At 39.1% G+C, this 27,631-nt stretch overlaps 1 protein-coding gene across 8 annotated transcripts in view; it reads right to left on the bottom strand.

Moving 5' to 3' along the window:
• The window catches only part of LOC149315209 (serine/threonine-protein phosphatase 2A 56 kDa regulatory subunit epsilon isoform), a 108,866-nt gene that overhangs the window by 61,358 nt on the left and 19,877 nt on the right, over positions 1-27,631 (bottom strand). The window lies entirely within an intron of this gene.

Below are 27,631 nucleotides of genomic sequence, written 5' to 3'. Positions count from 1 at the left end.
TATATTAACCGGCAGCAACATTTAAGGATTTCAAACAGTTATATTTTCCAGCCCTACCAGGAAATGCCAAAGAATGAACCTGAGAACCTCTGTTCTATCATTCAGCTGTGGTCCTTCTCTATAAAAAATGCAGTAAAAGTATTTATTGGATTCATATTCAAAATATTTTTAAACTTTCATAGCAGCTTACAAAAAAATGCATATTTCTGCCAATACAAAAGACAGAGAGCATAACCAATCTAGATCTTGACTAGCTCTTCTAAAAATGAAAGCCTCATTCCATTCATGAAAAGCACCAAAATCTAGCAGATGAGGGAAGACCCTGAGAAAAAAGTGACTTTCCCCAAATTCCCACTCTCCCCTCGCCATCCAGTCCAAGAGGAGTCTCCTGGCCCTCTGGAACACCTTTTGAGTAAAGAGGGTAACGGGGAAAGCGGTCTTCCCTCCTCCTACAAGAGTCGACTTTCAGATAAGCTAAATCAAAGCTACCATTTATCAAATGCTCATAAAATATGTCTTTACATGGTTCACAAAAACTGATATCCTATGAAGTAATTTCTGAACTGTAGCTAAATGACAGATCTCTGGCTCCAGAGCAACACATATATATTAACAAAAGTCACATTCCTTCAATCTGCCATTATGGTTACTATTCCTATCTAGTTTTCTAGTCTCCCACTAACTGACAAACTAATGTTTTTGTTAATAATACCCATCCACCCCTGCATACATATCTGTGAAAGGTTCACAGAGAACATACACACGTAATTCATAATTAAGCAATGACTAATGTCAAAATTACCTCTCACAAACAGGATGATGAACAACACTTCAATTAACCAATTGTTAAACTGAAATGGTTCCTGCCTAGTAATGTCATTCAATACTGATTTCCTTCTCATCCACTTTTTTTACAATGTTTATTATTCACACTGTAGCAAGAGTTTCTGAAGCTTTACTAAAAAAAAAAAAAGACTACTCAAGTCTAAATTAAGGGAGAATTTGAACTTACATACTACAAATTCAGCAATATTCAAAACAATCTTTGGTATGAATGTGAGAAAACTCTATACAATCATAACTTAACCCACTTACTTCCCCACTTCCTCCCTCAATGCTATTTGCTCCAAAAGGTGCCATATGACAAATTTATATTTCCTTCACAGACAGATAAGGAGAATACAGTGGCAACTAGAAAAAAGTATGGCCATTGCTGAGCAATGACAGGGCTGTTCGACAATGGAAGATACTCCCTGGTAGAGTGATGGAGTCTCCCTCCTTGGAGGTCTTTAATCAGAGTCTGGATGGCCATCTGTCAGGGATGAGCTGATTGAGAGTTCCTGCATGGCAGAATGAGGTTGGACTGGATGGCCCTTGCAGTCTCTTCCAACTCTATGATTCTATGATTTTATGTTGATTTGGGAAGCTGGGCATAAATCAATGTACTATCAAAATTTGTAACTTCAGATTTTTTTTTTCTAAACACAACTACAAACAAGTCAAAATCACTTCAGGGTTATTGTTTTTTTACGTTTTTGCCTTGTTTTTCTGCCTCCTTTATTTTCACTTCATATTTTGACCTTATTACCGCCACTTCCTATTTTGTTAACAAAACCTACACCCTGCCAAACTCGACAGAAAAATCACAAGGAAAAATGCCATTTACAAATTTAAAACAGTTTCCTAACAATTTTATGACAGTAGATATGCTCAAGAAAACATCAACTTCAACTTCCAAAATCTTATTTCTCAGCGCACCGTTTGATTATTTCTTTTTCAAATAAATAACTTATTATAACCTACGATATCTGCATATCACCAAGCAGAGTCCCCTGTACCTTTCAACTCAGTACAACCCCACCTTAAATTACTAATACTCTGTCAAAGGTTGATTATTTAGGATAAATACACACACATTCTTGATTCCCTGTTAAAGGCTCTTTATAAAACTCACCACAGTGGAGAAAACAGGCATTGCTCTTCATACATGAGGTCACTGGTATGTAACATTACAGTTTCCAATCAGTTTCAGGACAAAGAAGCACAACAAATATAATCTGTCCCTGCCAGCACAATTCTAATCCATCTCTACAGCTCTTCTTACATATGCAACTCAATTACATTAGAAGGTCTACATTTCTGCATAATAAGGGAAGGGGAGGAGCTGAACCACACAATTAAGTAACGGAAGACAATATCAGAGTAACACATTGAGAAAGATCTGGCCATTGGGTATCCAAAACCAATAATCATAAACTTGTCAAGGATTTAAAATAAGGAAAACTTTTAAAATTTTTACTTAAGAAATCCTGCTTCTTTTTTATTAAATGAATATACAGAGTAGATATTTGTACTTTCTTCAAAATATACCAGAAATGTTTCTGTTCTTAAAAAAAAACAAACCTAAAATGCAATTCTGTAGCACATGTATGACTCAAGAATTGTTCAAAAACAGCTTCGATGCATTTAAAATTCAACAGTTTATCACTCATGCAAACTGGTATTGGAAACCTAGAAATGTCAAAGCTAGAGAAAAAAGCCAAAACATTTGTGTTTTTTTCCAGTGGAAATATTCAAAATTTGATGGCAGGGAACCGATAAAATGTTTTTTTCTTCTGTAACTGGTAAAATGCTTTTTAAGAAAGGATTTTACTTACCCCAAATACCAGAAATTATATAATAGGAAGAGTTTCATGTACAGAATCAGAGACATTCTACAGAATTTGACAATAAAATAAAAATCTTAGCATAAAAGAAGAATTAAAAGGCATAGCTGTGTTAGTCTGGAAAATCAACATGCAAAGGCATCTTCTAGCATCTTTGAGACTAACTGAAAGAAAGAAGTTGGCAGAAAGAATATATGCCTCTGAGGAAGTAGACTGAGGTCTACAGAAGCTCACACTATCCGATTCTTTCTTTCAGTTAGTCTCAAAAATGCTACAAGAACCCTTTGCATCCTCTGTGCATCTTGGACATATACAACACTCAGATCCATGATGCATTTCTGCACTTACCCAGCAGTGCCATCTTCATGAAAGCACATAAAGGAGGGGGAGTGATGTTTGCTAATTCAATGTTGAGTTAAGAAGCTTTAAGTCTAAACATATAACTAACCTAGTCCTGTTACAGACTGCCAAAATAAAGCTGCTTCGGGTCTCTTTGGAGATATGCTGTTTAAGTGCTTAGGAATGGAATGTGGCTTTGGCACGACCTCCGGACTCTTAGGACCCATGCATCATTTAAATAGCATACCTCCAAAGAGACCCAAAGCAGCTTTATTTTGGCAGTCTGTAACAGGCCCTAGTCTCTGAGATTGTGTTTCTATCCACATAACCTTTATTTAGCATAAAATTTATGGTGTGTCTTTTCCCCCCCTACTTCTCAGATGGCAAAAACAAAGACACATGCTCAGACAGCACAAGGTGCAACAGTTTGTAGCTCTCCTTTTAGTGTAGGGTATATTCACAATTTTGCCTACATTTAATTAAAATGTTGGTATTTTTATACATCCAAATATGTTGAACAATATAATTTATATCCTAAGAAAATTATTAATGGAACATGTTATGTTGCCAAAACAGTAAAATAAGTATGAAAATATGTATTGCATATACAGTGGGACCTTGTTATCCGCTGGGGTTTGGTTCCAGGACCCCCATGGATAACAAAATCCGTGTATTTAATTTATTTATTTATTTATTTATTTATTTATTTATTTATTTAGGTATTTATATCCTGCCCTTCAGCCCTAATGGATCTCAGAGCAGTTTACAATCATTGTTTTTAATCAGACAGTTCCCTGCCCTCAGGCTTACAATCTAAAAGACATGACAAAAGGAGAAGGGAATGGTGTAGGGAAAGGGGATGAGGTCCATTGGTTCTTCTCTCCCTCTGAGGCCTGGACCAAGGCAGATGGATTGGAGGGAGGGCTCTTCCTTCTTCCAGGCTAGCCCTGATGGAGCTGGACCTGCTCAAGTCCCATTAAATATAATGGCAGAGCAAAATGGTGTCCCTTATATAAAATGGAAAATAAAGGTTTGCTATTTGGAATTTATATTTTTAAGACTATTTTCAAGCCGTGTATGCTGGAATCCGTGTATAAAAAATCAGTGTATAAGGAGGGCCCACTGTATTAACAAAGATTGGATGGGCATCTTTCAGGAGTGCTTAGTTGTGTATTTATGCATGCCAGATGGTTGGACTAATGGCCTTCATGGTCACTTCCAACTCTTAAGATTGTATGTTTGCGTTGTTGCTGCTGTGTGCCTTCATGTCTTTCCTATTGTGGGAATTTCTTGGCAAGATTTGTTCAGAGTAGGTTTGCCTTTGCCTTCCCCTGAGGCTGAGACCATGTGACTTGTCCAAGGTCACCTAATGAGTTTCATGGCTGAGCTGGGAATCAAACCCTGGCCTGAAGAGTTGTAGGTCAGCTCTCAAGCCACTATGCTATGCTGGCACCCTATGGTTTCATCCCCCTATATGAAACTCCCAGTTTTCTTAGGAGAAAAAAATGGAAGCTTCAAACTTTCCAGAGCTTTTCCATCACCATGGAAAGTACCTCCTGTTTCTCCTGCAACTAATGGCAAGCTTAAAACTACCTCTAATATTTCAAATAGTGCTCTGTAATTTCTTCAAATTCAATTCTTTAATCTCCTAACTCCAAATTTAACAGCCCCAAATCATGTGACAGATGTGGTGTGCTGTACTTCTGTCTTTTAACTATATTTCATATGTACTTTAAATTGTTTTAACGGTGTGCTTTATTAACGTAATTGTTTAATTATTTCTTAACTTTGGTAAAGTACAATTTTAGCTGAATTTATTTTAAATTTATTATTGTTGTTAGTTACTTTGGGCCCCATGCCAGGAGAAAAGGGGGGTGTTTAATTAATTAATGGATGAAAAATCAATCTATACACAACACAGATAGAGATACTCTGTCCTGCTTGGTCACTCCCTGTATGCTCCATGGTGCCAAAGGATGCAATGCCCACTCATCCCCACTGCCCAACTAATCAGCCATTAGCAGGGGTGGGAGGGACAGCAAAGAAAAAGACATTGGTAACAGGGACATAGGAGGAGGAAGGAGAGGGAAGAGAAGGATTTAAGCCTTCTTGAGATGTGTGTGCATATGTATGCATGTATGTTTGTGTGCATGAGGTCCTCAAAGACAAAACAGTTGCTTGCTCCTGGTATGCACAGTCAAAGATTACATCTTAACTTCAATTAACAGTAATGACCTAGAATTATCAAAGATATCAAGCTGACCCCAGGAGCCAGCATGGTGTAATGGCTTGAGTGTTGGGCTATGACTCTTGGCAGCAGCATTCGAATCACCGCTCGGCCATGGAAGCCCACTGGGTGACCTTGGGCAAGTCACTGTCTCTCAGCCTCAGAGGATGGCAACGATAAACCCCCTCTGAAGAAATTTGCTAGGAAAACATTGTGACAGCTTCACCTTATGGTCACCATAAGTCAGAAACGACCTGACGGCACACAAGCCACACACGAAGCTACACCAAGTGAGCAGAAAGGCCACCATATTTCTCCTATAATAGGCCCACCTGTCCATCTACAGTGGGTTGGCTGGAGCTTCCTGGAGGAACAGCAGGATTGAGATGTAAAGTATCATCACAATCAGCTGTCATTTTAAATAGCAGGACTGAGAGCTAAGGTCATAACTATGTTTTTTTCTGGTTTATCACTACAACAGAGGTTTTAAAAAAGATAAAAATTACAGTAAGATTCTACTCTGCAGGGGACAGTACCCAGGTTTATGCACTTCATTGTTAAGAGTATTCTTAATGGAAGTGTTATTCAAAGGGTATGGAATACTCACCAACAGTTGGAGGAGAGGGAAATGAAAACCTGGACAAGATAGTTAGGAGGCACAGAACAGTGTTGTATGGAGGAGGAGATGGGCTACTAATGGGAAGAGTGAATAGGACAACTTCATGCTAGCATTTCTGGCAATGTAAAGTACAGTCGGCCTTCCTTATACACGGATTTTTTATACACGGATTCAAGCAATATTGAAAATATTCTTAAAAAATATAAATTCCAAATAGCAAACCTTTATTTTCCATTTTATATAAGGATCACCATTTTGTTCTACCATTATATTTAATGGGACGAGCATACACGGATTTTATTATCCACAGGGGGTCCTGGAACCAAACCCCAGCGGATAACAAGGTCCCACTGTAACACTTCCATTAAGAATACTCTTTAACAATGAGTGCTAGCTTTGTTTAATTTATAAAACAACATGGCTACCACATGAGAGGCAGTGTGGTGTAGTGATTTGAGTGTTAGATTAGGACACTGGATAACCCATTCTGAATCCCCGCTTGGCCATGGAAACCAACTGGGTGGCCTTGGGCAAGTCATCCTCTCTCAGCCTCAGAGGAACACAATGGCAAGAGATGTAGCACAATCCACCATTTACCTGCTTTGGGAGGATGATTTATATCAGAAGATATATAAATGCTTAGGCACATGTAACCTAGTGTGTTGGGGCTCTACATTATCTTATGACAATGTGGAAATCTCAGATCAACCCAACAGAATGAGACAGAACAGTTCACTTTGCACAATTACTCAGAACAGCCACCTCTAAAAATAGTCCAGAAATAGAAATGATGCAAATTATTGCAAGGCACAGTTAGTTCATATAGTATGAAAACCAGTAGCATATGTAAATTAGGAAGGAAGAGGAGAGTCTAGCAAGGAATAGAAGTAGGCAGGAAAAGGCAGTGCTGTTTCAGTGTCAACCTGTTGTGCCCATGACAACCTTCAGTTAGAATAGTTCAGATAGCTATGGCATCCAGCCAATGGAGAGGCGAACAGAGTGCTCCAGAACACACTCCATAATCCTCAAAACAAAAGCTTGTAGGCAGAGTTTAATTCATGCAACATCTGACTCCCAGTACTGTATCTGTTTTCAATGCCACTAACCAATCCACAGAATGCATGAAGGGAGACCCCTAGACATCAGGGATGAGAGAAAAGTCTTCTAAATCAGAGGTGGTCCATAGCCTGGTGCTAATCTACAAGCCATCAGCGATGGTCCTTGGACAGTTTCCAGGAAAGCAAAAAACAATTATACCCTATGGGTACAAATATTGTCACTGATCTCTGGCATAGTGGGGAAAAATAACTGTCAATCCCCACATCAGATGGCTTAAGAAGCACTGTTCTAAGTGACAGTGTGGTGATGCTACACAAACAAGATCTTTCTCTTGTCTTGAGCTAATAGGAAGTCATTTGGGCAAGTTCTGGGGCATGAAATCACTCAGTCAGTTCTACAATTCCAGAATCCTGGAGTATGTAATGTATTCAAGATCTTTGTCATATTTAAGCATGGTCCAGGTACTGATTAGTTTGTGACTGCTCACAATTCCTACGTTTTATCTTATCTTGTTATTTTTTTTCCCCATTAGCTCCAAGATTGCCAAGATCCATTCTTAACCTTTCCTTGTCTCTCCTTTTATATTTCCTTGTTCATTCTCTCCAATCCTAACTTGCCACAGGCTTCTTTCCTTCCTTTCACTCAATCCCTGCAACTTCTCTGAGCTGTATTTTCTGTTTCCTAGACTTTACCTGGCTCCTGCAAATTAATCATTTAAAGGGGAAATGCCATATTCTCTGATCATTTTCCATACTTCACATACTTTCATGAGTATAAAATAAATTTGTGGCTACTCACCCCATTCTCCCTTTTACCCCAACCCTAAATTTCACTTCCTCCAATCCCGGTCTCCACACCCATTCTCATTAAACAAAAAACGTTGATAAATGGATAGCATCCTTTCGTTTTCTACAGGTCATTATAAATCTTCACACATTACCTCTTTAGAAAATATTCATGTACAAAATAATAACGTGAAGTTGAAATAGGGGAATTTCAGCACAGAATAAGTAAAGAGATAGTAGAGGAACACCTTGTTAATCTAAATGAATTTAAGTCTCCGGGACCAGATGAACTCCATCCAAGGGTATTAAAAGAACTGGGAAAAGTAATATCGGAGCCATTGGCAATCATATTTGAAAACTCCTGGAGAACAGGAGAGATCCCAGCAGACTGGAGGAGGGCAAACGTTGTCCCCATCTTCAAAAAGGGGAAAAAAGAGGATCCCAACAATTATCGTCCAGTTAGTCTGACATCAGTTCTAGGAAAGATTCTGGAGCAGATCATTAAACAGAGAGTCTGTGAACATCTAGAAGGCAATGCCATAATCACAAAAAGTCAACATGGGTTTCAGAGATGCTTTGATTTGGATTTCCTGCATGGCAGGGGGTTGGACTGGATGGCCCTAGTGGTCTCTTCCAACTCTACGATTCTATGATTCTATGATTCTATGTTCCCAAGTATGCATTATCACATACAGTATTTAGCGGCTGGATTCCTCAAGATTCTCTCACAAGTACAGTACACCGATAAGTAAAATAAAGTTTGCTTCCCCCTCAGTGAAACAGCTCTTGGACCAGTATAGCGGGCAGGTTTTACGCTTCTTGGGGATATACTTTGGGGGGGGGTTGTTTTGTTTTTTGATGGGATCCATCAAGCAGAGCATGGTGGAAAATCCACTTGCTAGTACCAGCTAGAGTAAACCCACTAAACCAATGGGAACTAGGTAAGTCGATACTTATCTAAGTTCCACTGATTCAGTGGATCTACTCTCTTTGGCAATAGGAATGGAATTTGTAGAAGCACAGAATTTTAGAACTGGATCATGTATTCCAACCTTCTACCATGCAAGAATAAACCGTGGCCCCTCCACATTTCCTGGGGTTAGGAGTGAAGGACCCCCGTGAATGTGGAGAAACTGCAAATAAAAAACCACTGTTCTTTTTACCAGAGAGAACATCTGTCTAGGCATCTTCAGGTACTCCAGTGCAACTCTTTGGTCAACATCTGCCAGAAGTTGATCGCAGAATCATGCTGGAGGACCTACAAATGACTAGAGAAGTGTTTTTCCTAAGAACTTGTAGGTATTCCAGCACAACTCTATGGTCAACTTCTGGCAGAGTTGAGCTGAAGGGCCTAGAAATTCCTAAAGAGAACATATTAATCAAAACTGCAAATAATCAAATCCGTCAAAGTCAAAGCCACAAATGTCAAATACTTCCAAAAAAGTAGAATCCACCATGCTCTGCATTAGTCTATTTCACTTCTGAGCACTCTTATGACAGTCAAGAAGGTCTTCCTAATGTTTAGGTGGAATCTCTTAACTTGCAATTTGTTCCCATTGGTTTGTGTTCTAGTCTCTGGAGCATCAGAAAAGAAGTTCACACCATCTTCCACATGACATCCCTTAAGGTATTTAAAAATAGCTATCATGACAATTCACAGTCTTCTCTTCTCCAAATTAAACATACTAAGCTCCCTCAGTTGATCCTCATAAGGAATGGTTTCCAGCTCTTCAATCATCTTGGTCACCTTTCTCTGGACATGTTCACCTAGATATCTACCTAGAAATCCAGGTCTTCTGTCCATTTCTGCTTTAAACAAAACCATCAATAGAAGCTTGAATGTAGGCAAATTTTGATTTCCTTCTTACTTCTTAATTACCACAATATATATTTTAGCTAGAAACAGGAGCAGCATTCCTATTCTTTTTTTCCTATTCAGTAAAGGTGCTACTATCCATAATGATGTTTATGATCCTACCTCCACTTTACAATGGCACTTCATCTTTTACAATTCACAAGGAGATTGCTTGCCCCAGAGAAAAGGAACTGGCATGCGAACTCACAACATATTCTGCCAAACTGAGTAAAATTAAATGACTTCAATACACAAGGTATAACAGGAACATGTCACTATCACTTTGTTTTTTTTTACTTATTTTCCCATCTTTCTCATGTTGTCTACAAGGTCTGGTGTTCCTGACCATAGAAAGACATGACATTTCCTTTGAGAATTAAACACAAGAAGTACCGGTAGGTAGTCTATAGTAACTTAAAGCACAATTGCACATAAACAAAGATAAATTGACAGATTTCTTCCTGAAAATACATGGGGAAGATATGATAATTCAATAATTAAAAATGCCTGAGATTAAGCATTAAGGTGGAAGAACAGTTAAAGTCATGAAGATGGCAGTTACTAGAGGTAAGGGGAAAATGTTAAGAGGTAGTAGGAGAAGAGGAATAAAGAGGAAATAAGTAATGCCTTGTTCCTAACCTGTAATAACCATGCAAACAAGACAAAATATAAGGAAGCACAATCCCTATCTCTAACATATCCATCAAAAATGTTTAACATTATCAGTTTTCTCTTACAAGACAGTTTATGTGATTTTTGATCTGCTGGCATCCAAACAGAGAAGTACTTAAAACCAGGGGACATATTGGTTATACTGCTATCTGGCCATGATGACATACGTAACTCAATGCTTGTCAGAATGCAAAAAGAAAAAGGAAAAAAAAAAAAAGGGGGGGGGGGGAAGGTTAAAACCCTGTTCCCTAACCATACATCAAAACTTTGGAAAGGTATTTTAAAAGTATCTACTTGTTGTTCCTTATTGCAGATACACCTCAATTAACAAAATAGATGTATTCCTGGTCTTTACATCTTTAACGGAAGTTTTAGTACCAGAGGTAGAAATAACATCTCCATCAAAATGTTTATAAATATGCCTTCAAAAATTAAAAATTTAAAAGTAACTGAACACCATTACTCATTACAGCAATAGAGTAACTTTATTCTTCCTCATTTATGTTACTTTGAAATTTTGATTGTTTCACATTTACTAAAAAAATACCTGGTTTTGGGTCACTTCATTACTCGGAATATGTTACTTCCAAACCACTGTACATTAGGTTATGATTATGTGCCATTATCAACCCTGCACTAGGAAACGATGTGGAGAGAATTTGATACAACTCCTGTCTACTGCATCCTCTACAACAGTGATTTCCAACCTTTGGTCTTTCATTTGTCTTGGACCTCAGATCCCAAAAGCACCAGACAACTTGGTCAACAGTCAAGAATTATGGAAGCTTAAGTCCAAATATATGGAGGACCACAGCGTAGGAATCACTGGTGCTCTGAAAAACAAGCAAGCATTTCATCTCTTCCAACACTCAAAGAAAAAAAAGATTTGCTACATGTTTATGCAGATAGAGGGCTATGCTTCACTTTCCTCCGGCTGCATCCACACTGCAGAAATAATCCAGTTTAACACAACTTTAACTAGCATGGCTCAATGCTATGGAATCCTGGGAATCGGAGTTTGGTTGGGTGCCAGAGCTCTCTGACAGAGGAGATTAAACAAAACTACAATTCTCAGAAATCCACAGCACTGAGTCATAGAAGCATCAATCTGGATTATTTCTGCAGTATGGATACAGTGTGGAAACCTTCCTACAGTCCCTAATAGTCCATTGTTGCAGTTAGCTGCCCTCAAGCCAATCTTGACTCATGGCAACCCAGTGGATGAGACATCTCCAAGTCTCCATATTCTTCACTACTCTTCTTAAGTCTTGTAGATTCAGGCTCATGCCCTCCTTAATTGGGTCTATCTGGCATGAAGTCTTCCTCTCTTTCTACTTCCCTCTTTCTTTCCTAGCATTATTGTCTTTTTCTAATGAATCTTTTCTCATGATGTGCCAAAGTACGACAGCCTCAGTCTGATCATCTTGGCTTCCAAGGAAAATTCAGGTATGATCTGTTAAAGAAGGACCTGTCTGCTCATCTTTTTGGCTGTCCACTGAGAAAAGAGTCTCATCAATCTTTTCCAGCACCTTATCTCAAATGATTTTCTTTTTATAGTCCATGCTCTAATCATATGGCAACATGAACTCAACTGAAGACACCACATTTCCTGATCTCCCAAACATGATCAAACAAGCAGATTAAAGAAACATGTGAAAGAGATCTAGGAGTCTTAGTAGACCACAAATTGAACACGAGTCAACAGTGTGATGCGGCAGCTAAATAGGCCGATGCGATTCTAGGCTGCATCAATAGACATATAGTGTCTAGATCAAAGGAAGTCATAGTGCCACTCTATTCTGCTCTGGTCAGGCCTCAACTGGAATACTGTGTCCAGTTCTGGGCACCACAATTCAAAAAGGATGTTGAGAAACTGGAGTGTGTCCAAAGGAGGGTGACTAAAATGGTGAAGGGTCTGAAAATCATGCCCTATGAGGCATGACATAGGAAGCTGGGTATGTTTAGCCTGGAGAAGAGATGGTTAAGAGGCGATATGATAGCCCTGTTTAAATATTTTAAGGAATGCCATATTGACATTTGAAGGGATATTGACATTTGAAAGAATATTTGAAGCAATGTCATATTGAGGATGAAGCAAGCGTGTTTTCTCCTGCTCCAGAGAACAGGACCCAGAACAATGGATGCAAGCTATAGGAAAAGAGATTCCCCCTCAACATTAGGAAGAACTTTGTTACAGTAAGAGCTGTTCAATAGTGGAAGATGCTCCCTCAGAGAGTGGTGGAGTCTCCTTCTTTGGAGGAGGCTGGATGACCATCTGTGGGGATGCTTTGATTGAGAGTTCCTGCATAATAATATAATAATAATAATAATAATAATAATAATAATAATATTTATTTGTATACCGCCCTATGGGAAACCAATCTGGGCGGTTGACAACAGTAAAATATAAAATACAACAATTAAAAACACTTTATCCCTCCCCCCCTTAAGACAGTATTAAACAGTATAACATATTAAAAACACAATATCAAAGCATAAAAACAACAATTAAAAACTAAAACCCCTGATATCCCTCTGTTGATCCTCAACCATCACTAAGATGGGGCCACGGGAGGAATGAGGGAATCAGGGAACCTGGGCCGGGATGGTTAATCTGGAAAGACCTGCCGGAAGAGATCCGTCTTGACAGCTTTTTTAAAGCTGTCTAATGATGTCAACTGACGGATCTCATCCGGCAGGTCGTTCCAGAGTTTGGGGGCGACAGCAGAGAATGCCCTCTGGGAGGTCGCTGCAAGCCTAGATTTTAGAGGCTGCAGTAAGTTCTTCCCAGAGGACCAGAGAGCACGGGGAGGATTGTACGGGAGGAGGCGGTCCCTGAGATAGCTTGGACCCAAGCCATTTAGGGCTTTAAAGGTGATAACCAACACCTTGTACTGGGCCCGGAAGCTGATAGGCAGCCAGTGGAGGGACCTCAAAACCGGAGTAATGTGGTCCCTCCTAGATGTTCCTGAGACAAGCCTGGCTGCCATGTTTTGAACCAGCTGTAATTTCCGGGTCAAGCACAGGGGTAGCCCCATGTAGAGCGCATTACAGAAGTCAAGGCGTGAGGTTACCAACGCGTGCACAACCGTCTCGAGATCCCTTACTTCCAGAAAAGGGCGCAGCTGGCGTATCAGCCGAAGCTGATAACAGGCACTCCTGACCGTCGCATTTACCTGATTTGTCATCAGGAGCGACGAGTCAAGGAGCACCCCCAGACTGCGAACACAGTCACTGGAGGAGAGTGTGACCCCATCCAGGGCTGGAGGTTGCAACCCAATTCTTGGTTTCGGGGCCGCTACCATGAGCACCTCCGTCTTGTCTGGATTCAGTTTCAATCTGTTTTTCCTCATCCAGCCCATTACCGCCTGAAGACATTCATTGAGAGAAGAGATGCCATCAGAATTCGAGGCCGACGAACGAGACACGGAGAAATAGATTTGGGTGTCATCAGCGTACTGATAACACCCAGCACCATGACTCCGTATTATCTCACCCAGCGGCTTCATATAGATGTTAAATAACATCGGGGACAAAATAGCCCCCTGAGGAACCCCACAAGTGAGGTACCTCTTACTGGAGCTACATTCCCCGAGTAGCACCCTCTGAGACCTGCCCGAGAGGAAGGACCGGAACCACTGCAAAGCAGTGCCCCCAATACCTAACCCCGTCAGGCGGTCTAAGAGGATGCCGTGATCTATAGTATCGAAAGCCGCTGCATGGCAGAATGGGGTTGGACTAGATGGGCCTTGTGGTCTCCTCCAACTGTAAGATTCTATGATCTACAACTCTGAAAGCCAAGGTTCAAATCCCCTCTTGCTCATGGGAAACCCACTCAGTGACCATGAGCCAGTCACATTCTTTCAGCCTCAGAGAAAGGCAATGGCAATGACAAATGTCTTCTGAACAAATCTTGCCAGGAAAACCCCACCTTAATCCGACATTACTTGAAGGCACAAAACAAAACAACAACAACAACAACAACAACAACGTAATACCCTAAAGGTAGCAGATACCTTCAGGTCTTAGTAGCTAAGCAGGTTAGTATTTAGATGGGAGACATCATCACAAAGTTTATCTTTGCAAACATGACAGCTTTTAAATGAAATCTGGAATTCTTGGGATTTACATCAGAAGCAGAGTACCAACCGGAGAGCCAGTAAGACTGTTACATGTCAAAGATTTTAAAAGGAACCTTTAAAGAAAAGGAAATTGCAAAAAGCTAAATAAATTATTTTGTGCATGTCTTCACAGTAGAAGATATTAGAGAGATATGTGTTCCTGAATCACTGTTTTCAGGGAATGGCATGGAAGAACAATGTCAAACAGAGTTGATGAAGAATGAAGTTTTAGAAAGGACTGACTAATTAAAAAGTACTATAGTAAGTCATCCTGACCAGATGGTATTCAGACAACTTCATAAATTCAAAAAAGAAATTGATGCTTTTAAAACGTAAAGATGTGAATGAAATACCTTGTCAGAAAAGACTGGATGACACCCACTGTAACACTCATTATTTAAAGAATCCAGATGAATCCAGGAACACTACATAGTCTGCCATTCTAATGCAAGTCCACTTACAATGCTGGTAAGCATTATTAAAGTTAGAGGGGGAAAATCAGCAGAGGTAAGTTTTTCTTCCAGAGAACAGGAACAAACAGACAGCTCCAACATTTACAAATGAGATTGAATCAGGAGTGAATACTGAGATTCAAGTAATGCAGGATATGAAATCTCAAGCACTCCAAAATGGATTTTCCCATGTGTATGTGCATGCTTTCAAGTCACCTTTCAATTTATGGTGACCCCATGAATGTCACCTAGTTTTCTTAGGCAAGAAGTGGTTTTGCCAGTTCCTTCCTCCGAAATATAGCCTACAGCTTCTAGTATATAAACAAGTAAAAGAATGTCAGCTGAGATTTATTAAATGCAATACGATACATCCTTTGAATTTGTTTTCACTTGTTAATCTGTTTAATACAGTATGTTTTAGCCTATTTAATTTTTATTCTTTTAAATTGCTTTAACCTATTAGTATTGATTTTACCAGTGTAGAGTTATTATTATTATTAACCTTTATTTACGAAGCGCTGTAAATTTACACAGCGCTGTACATACAATCTTTTTAGTTAGATGATTCCCTGCCCTCGGGCTTACAATCTAAAAAGACATGACACAGAAGGAGAAGGGAGTGTTGGAGGGAAAGGGTAAGAGGTCCAGCAGTTCCTCTCTACCTCCGAGGCCTGGACCAAGGCAGATGGACTGGAGGGAGGGCTTGGCTTCATAATGGAAGGTTAATCTTCTTCCAGGGAAAATACATACTCTCAAGTAGGATAATACCTATACAGTACATAGCAATACAGGAAATGGTTTGATAAACAGTGGTGGTTTTAGCACTGGACTAGAACTTTGGAGACTAAGATTTGATTCCCACTTGGCTATGAAACCCACTGTGTGACCATGGGCAAGTCACATGCTCTCAGCCTCAAGGGAAGGCAATGACAAACCCGCTGTGAATAAATCCTGCCGAGAAAACCACACAATAGGGTCGTCATAAGTAGGAAACGATTTGAAGGCACACAACAACAACAACAACGTGATGAACATTTTAATCAATTAAGAAAAATAAACAAATAAATATTGAGGCAGAAATTCCCGTTCTCTGTATGGAAAGGCAGGTAAGGGCATCTTTATTCAAACAAAAGGTAAACTACAAAGTTGGAAGACAGGAAAAAGACAAGGTTTGTATATTCAAAAAGAATGAAGTGAAATGGGAGGGAGAAAATTCTCTCCCTCATATACCACCTTAAGTTCAGTCATCCAATAAAGATGGACAACAAATTTAAATAACCGAATATTTTTCCTACAATACTAATTAAGTCATAAAATTCCTTACTGAAATATAGCTGTAACATACTTCCAAGTATACCTAACAAATATAATGTACGTATACAAATTAAAAAAAGAAATCTCAGAAGTGGCCCTCAGAAGTATGCGTGTGTGCATGTATTCAAGCCATGGATGAATAAATCCATGGATGTGTGGCTACAGAGGACTGACTGTACAGTCATTTTAAATTAAGCTTTTGTTTTTCTTTATATCATGGGAACTGCCAGCATTTCTCACCACTAGCTATGTTAGTTAGGGCTGTTGAGATTTGCAGTCCAATATCAGAAGGGCGACATAATTCCTTCTGCTTCATGAGTGAATGACAGATATCTTGGTTTATTGTTCTGAGAATTAGGGTAAGGTGGTTTTGCAGCAAACACCAAATTATGATTCCTCTTTGCTCTGAAGTTTAAACAAACACTGAAATGGGAGAGAGACCTGAAATGCACACTACAGGGACCATCACGTCTGGATTTATATCACTAGCACTGAACATCTTACCATGCAAAGCTATACATATTTACTCACAAACAAGTCTCACAGAGTACAATGGGGCTAAGTCCCAGGTGAATAAGATTGCAGCCTTACGGCATATTTCATTATTCCTACTTATTTATACACCGTTGTTTTATGCATTCAAATCAAGTTGGTTCACAGTGACCCGCTGGCAACCCTATGTTTTCTTGGCAAGATTTGTTCAAAGGGGGTTAGCCTTTGCCTCCTTCTGAGAGTATGCCTCTCAAGGCATGAATAACTGGAAAAGACAATAATGCTAGGGCAGGTGGAAAGCAATAGAAAGAGAGAAAGAGGCCAGATGGATGGACTCAATCAGGGAGGTCATGGAACTGAATCTACAGGATCTAAGTAGAGCAATGAAGGATACAGAGGCTTGGAGATGTCTCATACACAGGGTCACCATGAGTCGAGGTCAATTCGAGGACAGCTAACAACAACCATCACTGAGGGTAAGAGAATGTGACTTGCCTAAGGTCACCTAGTGACTTTCCATGGCTGAGCAACAATTCAAACCTGGTCTCTAGAGTGTTTAAGGTCAAACTCTGACTTTAAAAAAACTCAACTAGAAAAAAATCTTTTTAATAACTGTATGCAATATTCTAAACACTTCATCTGACATGTCAGGAGGAGGGAATCACCAGAGGATGTGAATAACAGAACTACCTACCTCCTGCCCTCCCTCTGGCTTTTCTGATAAAAATAGAAAACATTTTAAAACCTTTTTCTTAATCACACACATCTGTCAGTTAAACCAGTGTGAGTATCCAAGCACTGACAGCTTTGATCTAGTGGCTTTTCAAACAAATCAGCTTTTATTTTACTGCTATTAATTTGTATCCCTTCCTACAGAGAACTCAGCATAGCATACTTGGTTTTTTCCTCTCCATTTTAGCTTTACAAAAGACCTGTGAGGAAGATTAGGCCAGGAGCTAACAAAAAGCACAATATTGTCCAGTGAGTTCCATGACTGAATGGCTATTTGAAAACAAATCATCTCTATTCTAAACACTAAACTACACTAAACTGGGTTATCAGGTATAAATAGTACATGCTGTGTTGGCTTCACAAATCAGAAAAATGCCCCCCAAAAATGAACAGAGGTCAAGAGGTTTCAGTCAGGCCAAAAAAATTAAGGTTACTGAAAAGGCACTTCTGGTTTGTTGTTGTTGTTATGTGCTTTCAAGTCATTTCTGATTAATGGTGGCCCTAAGGGATGGAGTGGCTTAGTGGTTAAGACATCAATTCTGATGATTGTAAGATCAGAAGGTTGGCAATTCAAGGCCTGAGTGCTGCATGACAGGGTCAGCTCCTGTCACTAGTCCTAGCTTCTGCCAACCTAGCAGTTCGAAAGCATGTAAATGCAAGTACTGTCGATAAATGGGTACCATTTCTAAATGGGAAAGTAACAGCGTTCGGTGCAGTCATACTAGCCACATGATCACTGCAGTAGTCCTTGGACAACACTGGCTCCTCGGCTTAGTAACGGAGATGAGCACCGCCCCCTACAGTTAGTTACAACTAGACATTCATGACAAGGGACTTTATCTTTACCTTTAAGGCAACCCTACAATGGTGTTTTCTTGAAAGGATGTGTTCAGAAGGGGCTTTGCCTTTCTCTGAGGCTGAGAAAGCGTGACTTGCCCAAGATCACCCAGTGGGTTTCCATAGCTAAGTCAGGATTCAAAACCTGGTCTCTCAGTATTCTAGTCCAACAAGCAAACCACGACATCACACTGGTTCTCTCACTTCTGCCAACACATGGGTAAAAATACAGGTGTGGCATTCCCTGGGAGACCCAGGGGATGCGCCCCCTCCCAGGATAGCAATGTTTACCAAGATTGAGGTGTGATAACCCTACTGGCAGACCATAGGATTATGACTCGCCTTCTGGTTGACAATGCTTTATCCATAATTGGATAAGCCCATGTTGATTCGGCTGAGACAGTGTACACATCTTGCTCCCTTTGCTAATTCGGATTTTCCTGAGTACACATTGGTCCCTGATTCCGCAAATTGCCTTCTGATGTACTATGAGATAATGTAAACCTAATGTAACCCTGATGTGAATAAAAAGGGCTGGCCAAGACCTGGCCAGCGAAGAAGTTTTGCACCCCCATTCCTGTCTCTGCGTCTCATTGCCGCGACATACAGGTTCTAAAGAAGTGCCTGGAACATGCCAAGGCTGAATCCTAGTGTGCTGCAAGACACTATTCAGGGGATCAGTTTCAGCTGCTGCAGCCCGACAATATCACCTTCACCATACTACACAAATGTGCCCAGCTGAACAAGTGGGAGATGCTGTGAAGAAAGACCCTCTTCTTGCTGTAATTAAACAGAAATCCATAAGACATACCATAAAAACCTTTTAAACTGTGACCAATTGAGCAACTTTAAAGTGTTTCACACACTTGACACAAAATGCCAGTGGCTCAAACTGCAATAAGCAAGCCCCTTTGGAAAAACTCAACTGGATGATACTGTGAAGATTCAATGTGAAGATGAAATGGAAAATAACTTCATCTTTGTCACCCACACTAGTACAGCCTAAGTACTTCGTCTTTTTACCAGTTGTCCTGTTTGCTTCAATTATTAAAAGCTTTTATTATGATCATTAAAATGACAGTAATATTAATGGGTATAGGAATGATTAGCGTTCCCACATCACTTTAATTCATCACATTAGTAAAGTGATGGGGGTGTTTCTCAGTCATTTTAATTGGTTTTTAAAAATTAGAAATTAGCACATTACTAATGAGTTACTAAAATGAATACAATAAATCAGTTTTAAAGTTTTTATTAAAATTATTAACACTAACAAATTAATTTCCAATTTAACATCAACATTAACATTTTAGAATTAATATTCATATTTTCAACCTGTATTTAAGGCATTTAAGTCCTGCCTGTGGTCTTCCTATGGACAAGTGTTTAGCCACTGCTGGGGAAGAATTCTGGCCTAGTCCAATAAGCCTCTTATCTTTTTATAAATAAATACATATCATTTTAGGCCAGTCATCTCATCTTCGGTTCTAAAAAAGATAATAATAATAATAATAATTTGTTTTATTTATATACTGCTATTCCAAAGATCATAGCGGTGAACAGCAAGTAAGCTAATTAGCAAGTAAGCTAATTTGCCCCCAACAGTCTGGGTACTCATTTTAGCGACCTCGGAAGGATGCAAGCCTAAGTCGAGCTTGGGCCCTTTTGCTGGTCTTGAACTCGCAACCTTGTGGTTTTGAGTGAATGGCTGCAGTACAGGCATTTAACCACTGCGCCACACCACACCATAACACAATTAATTTAAAATAAGCAGACATAGACACATTAACCTATCTGCTTTAAGAAAATCAACACTTAACCAAAACATTTTCAGGGTCTGTCTACAAGAAAGCAGGGAAGGAGCTAAGCTTATCTTTTAGAAGAGAATCACTACTGAACAAACCATGTCTCTTATGCCTATTAGATGAATTATGCCTCTTGGTAGACACATGAGCTGGGCCACCATAGATAATCTTTATTATTATTATTATTATTATTGCTATTATTTCTTCCTTACCTTTCCCCATGAATCATTTTGAACCATAGATCTTTATTCTTGAGCAAGGTCATATAGGTGTCTGTGTTTGTGCCTTCGGGTTGCCTGTTGAGGCCCCTCAAATGTTGCTGCTGTTGTTCTATTTACTTATATCCTGCTTTTCTCCCAATATAGGAACTCAAGGAGGTGAACAACCACTTATAACATATAACTCATAACTCTTATAACTCTACCCAGCTTAACCAATGGTGAAGGATCATGGAGTAGTAGTCCAATATCTTCAGGTCCTTGTCTAGTCTATGAGCATGAACAAACAGCCCCGAAGGGCCGGCCTCCAGTCAACCTTTCTTCAGCTGGATCAGGGCCGCAGCAACCTCATGCTGCGACCCCAATCCGGCCTTTCCAGGTTGCCATAGCCACGTTGCCGCAGCTATATGGCACTCCTTCAGCTCTGCATCGTATGGACGCAGTGCCAGAGTCATAGTGTCCTGGGGGCAGACTCGGTGTGTGTCATCTGGACACAATGCCCTGACTCCGCTCTCAGGCCAGCCTTAATGGGCGGTCTGAAGAAGGCCTATGTAATTCTTCAAGTAACGTATTCCAAAACCATTTATCCTAACACATACAATACCAATATAGTCAGCTCACCGTATCCACAGATTCTTTATCCTCTGATTCAATGATCGACAGTGTGAAAATATTCAAAAAATATAAATTCCAAAAAACAAACCTTGATTTTGCCATTTTACACAAGAGATGCCATTTTCCTATGCCACTGTATTTAATGAGACTTGAACATCCATAGATTATGGTATCCATGGGGGATCCTGGAACCAAACCCAAGGGAAACCAAGGGTCCACTATACCTTGAACTGGGCTTGCTGAAGCAAGAGTGGTGTTGTATGGTTTGAATATTTAGGCTCTACCAGGATCTGGACTACTGCTGTCTGGTACAGTTTCAAAACAACATTCAAAGATAAAACTTATTAAGCACAATGGTTCTCAACAAACGGTGTACACAGCACCAGTGGGACACAGAAGCAGCCTAGAATGGACACAAAAGTAACAGCCAGAGCAGTATAAAAAATATTCCCAGTACTACTACTGTGATTTTTAATTTATATTCTTTGTGTTTTACAGTTACTATAGCAGTAAAATTTATGCTGAACAGTATTACTAAAAAAAAACTCCTATGAACAGAATTATTATTTTTGTTTGTCTTTACCCACATCAATAATGTTGCAAAGTGTTTTGTTCTTAAAATTTTACTGTAAACAATAAATATAATAAAAATGTTAATACTATACAAATGCTTATTAGAATTTATTGATAAATTAATGTTTTTCTTTTAAAAAATCTTGAAATACTTTTGTGACTTTAATTCTCCAAAGTTTATGACAGACCTGTACTTTGGTGAGTTTTTACTGTCTACCATATACAAATCAAACAATATCAATGAAGTGAAAAGGAGCACACTTGGTCCCCAGTATACTATCAGCACAAGCAAAATTTATAAAACTAGAGAAAATGTGCCACAGAGAGCAGCACAGTCCACACCTAAATATAAAGTACAGCATTGGTGCAGTAACTATAGAAGACTTTGAGCACAATAGCCCAAAGGCTAGACATTAATTTACAAGGTATTGTGTTTTGACATGTCTCAGTTCACATGATTCCAGGCACACACATATTCAGCAGGCTAAGCTCTTATCTATACCCATTATTTCCAATATAGATGGCATGCTGTGAATGCCACCATATATGTTTTAGCACTATTTAGAAAAAAAAATTAAAGAGCAATGTCCCAACCAGATGACACCTGAATATAATAAACTAATGGTGAAATGTCTAACAGTGTGTGCAGATATGATTCTGACTCCTTAGACAGTAAAAAGTCTTTACTCTCTGCCATTAGCTCCATGATCCAATAAAAATGCAGGCTACAAACACAACTCTAAAAGGGGTTAAACAACACTGTGGGGAACTCCTGTTGAACAATATTTTAAAATCCTTGTGTGGTGTCGTGTTGTGTACTTTCAAGTCATTTCCAACTTATGGTGACCCTAAGGAGAATCTATGCCCCATATTTTGCTACTACACAGTACTGAAAAAGAACTATATACAAAAACTGTGGAAAACAGCAATATAATTTAGTTTTTTTTGTTTTTTTAAAGGCAGAGCCAGAAGAAACAGGCAGGAAAAAGCAGCTCGATCCTGCTTTTACTGAAAGCAGATCAAAATCCTGCCATCCACATAGCCTGCTCCCAAGGCAGACCAAATACCCATGGGCAAACCACATGGCATGGTGTCAACCTGCACCGTTGGGTCATTCTTTTTGTCTATTCCCCACTATGCATGCCCAATGTCGAACAAACACACAGCCTGTGACCTCCAAGTATCTCCCACATCCAGCCCAGATGCCATTCCATTGCACAGTCGCCCCTTTGATCAGCCAGTCACACATGTGATGCTCTGCCTGTATGGGCCATTAGGGTATCGGTGTGCCAAGTGAGACATTGGAAAAGCATAATTATGGAGCCGCCCCCCCCCCAACACATGTCGCCTTCACCCATGCCTCACTCTTGGATGGTCTGGTTTGTATATGTTGTAATTACATCCCCTGGAGTTGCTGCACCTTCATTTCTTTGCTTTGCCACAGCCCCACACTAGCACCGGGCTCTTTATATGCAGGGACATTTTTCAAGCTAAGCCAGAGTAACCTGGCTTCTTTTTCCTCCAGTTTTTAGCCCTGTAGAGCAGCTTTGTTTTGGTTTCCACCAGATTTCGAGGCATTCATCATATAAACACTCCACCTTCAAAGTGGCTGGAAACTGCTTTATTTTGCCCGTCTGTTTTACCCCAAAGGCAATATAGGTTTAGTATATTTATAGTCAATGCATTTGCATTACCTTTTAATAAACTGCTATGAATTCTCATCCACAGGGACGATCAGCAAAGACAATCACTAATGTTAAAATGTGCTAGTCTTTGTTTTGTTATCAAGTACACTTCTGGACATGGCTTAAGATTCTTGTTATAAATACCATAAATAAATAATAAATAAATAATAATGTTAAACTACTATTTGAGATGTACCAGGAAACTGCAGTTTAACATAATTAGGTCCAGTGCTTTGAAGCAATTATGTGAAAGAAGTACTGAAAAAAATTGTATGAAACTAAAATTAATTTCCAGTTTACTGAACTATGGCAGAGCAAACTGGGAATGATATGTCCAAACTGGACCTAAAAGAGATGGTGTATCTTGGAAGGAGCAGCATGCAACACTAGCTATTAAATCTAAAATATTTTACTTGCTTTTATGAATCTAGGAATATGGATTCAAATTTCAGTCTCCTTCACAGATCAGGAAAAAAATATGGACTCTTTAGTTCAAACTTTACCACAAATATTCACTACATGAACTTAAAACTTAGAAAAACCACTATTATCTCAGCCTCACTACCTAACTAGTAATATGAGGATAATAATACATTATCTCAGTAATGCTTACAACAGTCCTATTAAGTAGAGGGTATGCTAAGAACACTCAAGAAATACTAAACACTATTATTAAATATTTATTCAGTTTTCTGCTATGTGGTGCTGGTATTGTGAAATATGAAACATTCTCTTAGCCAGCAACTAACTAATGAGTCTCTCCATTACGGGGATATGAAAAATTATACACCACATAAAGCTCAATGCTCATGTTATATGAGCAAAGAATAATTTTCTTAGTCATACCTTACACTGGCCTATTGAAGACAAGCAATGCATTTTAATGAAGCGGCAAGTGATTGTTCAAATGGACTAAGTTTGAGGAGTAGCCTGGCTACTTCCAGGTTATCTTTCAATTATTCTATCAATCTGCAAAGCCCTCTATTCCAAATCATGCTTTAATCTTGTATAAATTTGAATATCAAATCTTGCTGGAAAAAGACAGACCCAAATATTTAAGCTTACAATTTCAGAGTAGACGTTACTGTCAATAATTATAATATCTATATTCTCTGTCTGGTAGGAAACATACTTTTTAAAAAAAAAAAAGCTCTAGCAGTAGAAGAACAAAGATAGTCTACACCAAGCATTAAGGGGGGGAAATCCAATTTCTAGTCATAAGACTCTGTTTTGAAATGTAAGCTCTTATACAAAGCTAGCAGGAAAATATTTCCCATAAACCAACATCAGATTTTTAGGAATTCAGGTGGCCAGGCACCAGGAATATTGTAACTCCTCTCTGTAAGAAAATGGGAAAATGATTAAGCGCCTGGTGAAATACTACTCATTGTTAAATATTCCGTGTACAAGAAAACCCTTATGTAAATGGCAGACTGCCTTTCTAATTATAACATGATGCCACCCAAAAATTAAGATAAAAGTCAGCTCTCTTTGTCATTCAGGAGCAGAGGAGCTGTTGTTGTTATGTGCTTCAAGTTCACTCCTTGGAAAAACTAAATAAAAACTAAAAAGGACTACTAAATATCTTAAATACTACTGATATTGATTTATCACTGCATAATGAGGGTGACACAGCTCAGTCACAGAGTACACACTTTTTATGCAGAAGAGCTCAGGTTCAAATCCTGACATTCTAAGTAAGCTATAAACAATATGTGGCTGCAGTAGTTTAATTTTGTTCTTTTTGCTTCACATGAATGAAACAGCTTGGTCTTTCGTAATTAGCACAAGCCTGTATTACATGTAATACTTTAACACACTTAACCATTATTAGGCTTGCCCATCAGCAAGCTTTTTGACCTGTCTAAAAAGCAGTCAAACTCCTTGTAAACACATACTTTCAATACTACCACACACATACACACAGTGCAACTTTCAAGCCGTGCTTTAAGCTAATCAGCTCTAAAAATGGTTTCTGAGTATTAAATGCATCAATGATTTGTTTTCCAAAATCATCACAGAGGCTGAGAAAAGCAAGTAGCAATCATGTGATTTCACCACACCAATCATTTTTGTAGTGTTACAACAATGTCAATCAACAAGGATTCAGGGAGTTAGTATTGCTGAAGACCAAAAGTAATAAGTGTTTGTATCAAATTCTTCACTAGTATTTTTAGAAACACAATCCCTGGAAGAAAAACACCAGAGTTAATAGGGCCTGGAATCAGAGCTAAGCATTCCCTGTATCAGGTGCTGAGGAGCTTAAAACAGGAGCCCTGCAGCAACTGTCACCTGTCCTTGTGCTTCTATGGCTGCTCATTACACAAGAAAACTTTAATACTGTGCCAAGATGCTTCTGAGTTTTAGAATCAGATATACACGAGTCAGTCCAACGCCTTCCTCCATTCCAAGGCCTGCAATACAACGTCAATTTGAGCAACTCATCTAGTTGTATAGATACCACTAAGCTATCAAATTGTTTCTTTGTCTACATCCCTCCTGTTTGCTTTCCATAACTGCTTCCCCATCTATTCCTTGAACAGTTTAGCTTAACTGTATCCTACTTCAACCTTAGTTTTCCACTCTCAGCGTGCACAAACTATGGACTGCTAAGTGCCTGACACACTAGTTCTTCATCACAGAATCCATTAATAATCGGAACAGAACAGATGAACATGCAAGTTCATGATATCAACCCAAGAAGAAGAAGAAGAAGAAGAAGAAGAAGAAGAAGAAGAAGAAGAAGAAGAAGAAACTTCCTATATAAGTTGCAAAACCAAGTGCCTTCCAACTTGTTGCTAATTTTCATGGGGAGGGGGTGCTCTAGTTCAGCCTTCAGACAAACATTATAGTGCTACACAAAGAAAACACAGTCTCCAAATCCCCTTTACTGTGTCTAACATTTATTTAAATGCTAAGCATAGCATGATCATGTTTCTGTCAGTCAATCCTCTTTATGCAGTGTGGCCTTAAAGTTTATATCAAGGTTTGTCTGGGTAAGACCTTATTCTTCCCTCATTCATACAGAATATGCTCATGCCAATTCTCTTAATATTCCACTAGATCATTACCAATCCAGATTACTTGTATTAATCCAGACCACTTATACAGATTCTGAATGAAGGGCACATCTAAGTATTTTCTGCTACTATCTCTAGCAAAAAGTAAAATACATGCTCCTTATTAGATTTATTTCCAATGAATGAAGGGCACATCTAAGTATTTTCTGCTACTATCTCTAGCAAAAAGTAAAATACATGATTCTTATTAGATTTATTTCCAAATGTTCCGTACTTTGTTAGTAGGAAATGGGTTAGAAAAGCAAAATATTTGTGTAACTGCTAAAAACAAAAACATTTGGTCCAAAACATTAAAGTTACAAAAATTATCAAATAAAAGTGGATTAGACTCAGAGGAAGAAGGCATGAAAACTGGACAAAGGAACATTGACACTTAAGGTGAGCAAATGATACCATACTACTAGCAGAAAATAGCAAACACGTGGAACAACTACTGAGAAGTCAAGGAAGAAGGCGCAAAAGCAGGGTTACAGTGGAACATTAATAAATAATAATGATCACAAATTATTTACATAACTGTAAAGTGGATAATAAAGACACTGAAATAGTCAAAGACTTCCTATACCTTAATTCAATCATAAATCAAAACAGAGACTACAGTCAAGAAATCAGTAGAAGACTAGAACTTGGAAGGACAACTATGAAGGAACTAGGTAAGATCCTCAAAGAAAAGACAGACAATTAAATACCAAAGTCAGATCATCCATCCCTTAGTATTTCCACATTCTCTGTATAGGCAGCGGACAGCATTTGCACTTGCAGCTCTATGGAAAGCTGGATAGTGAAGAAAGCTGACAGAAAGAGAATCAGCTCATATGAAATGTGGTGTTAGAGTTTGGCTTTTGGACAGCCAAAAAGACAAATAAATGGCTCCCAGAGCAAATAAATCCTGAACTTTCCCTAGAAATCAATGGCCCTATACAGACAGGCCAAAATAAAGCTGCTTCAGGTCACTTTAGAGGTATGCTGTTTACATGATGCATGCATCCAAAGAGTCTGGAAGCTGCACCAAAGCTGTGCACCAGTCCTTAGGACTGGATCGTGGCTTTGGTGCAGCTTCCAGGCTCTTAGTACGCATGCATTATTTAAACAGTATACCTCCAAAGTGACCGGAAGCAGCTTTATTTTGGCCTGTCTGTATGGGGGCAATATTACCAAACTGAAGCCATCATACTTTGGGCATATCATGAGATGGCACGACTTTGAAAAAAAGCCAATAATTCTTGGTTAAGTGGGAAATAATAGGAAAGGAGGAAAACTATACAAGTGGACAGATCCAAGAAACCACAGCCCCGAGTTTGCAGGAACTAATCAGGGCTGTTGATGTCTCGAAGGTCTCTCATTCAGAATCACCATAAGTCAAAGCCAAATGGACACCAGTTACCAAACAACAGCTATCTCCTATGCTTACAAAACATCATTTGTTCCTGTGGATGCTGAACCATAATTTTGCTATGGTGAAAGTATCTGTCAGCAAAAACGAGT

The sequence above is a fragment of the Sceloporus occidentalis genome, unplaced genomic scaffold (assembly GCF_023333645.1).
Source record: "Sceloporus occidentalis isolate IW3139 unplaced genomic scaffold, rSceOcc1.0.p SCAF_4, whole genome shotgun sequence".
Taxonomy (NCBI): domain Eukaryota; kingdom Metazoa; phylum Chordata; class Lepidosauria; order Squamata; family Phrynosomatidae; genus Sceloporus; species Sceloporus occidentalis.
Note: the sequence above shows the minus strand (reverse complement) of the source record. Positions and strands in the feature narration are given on the sequence as shown.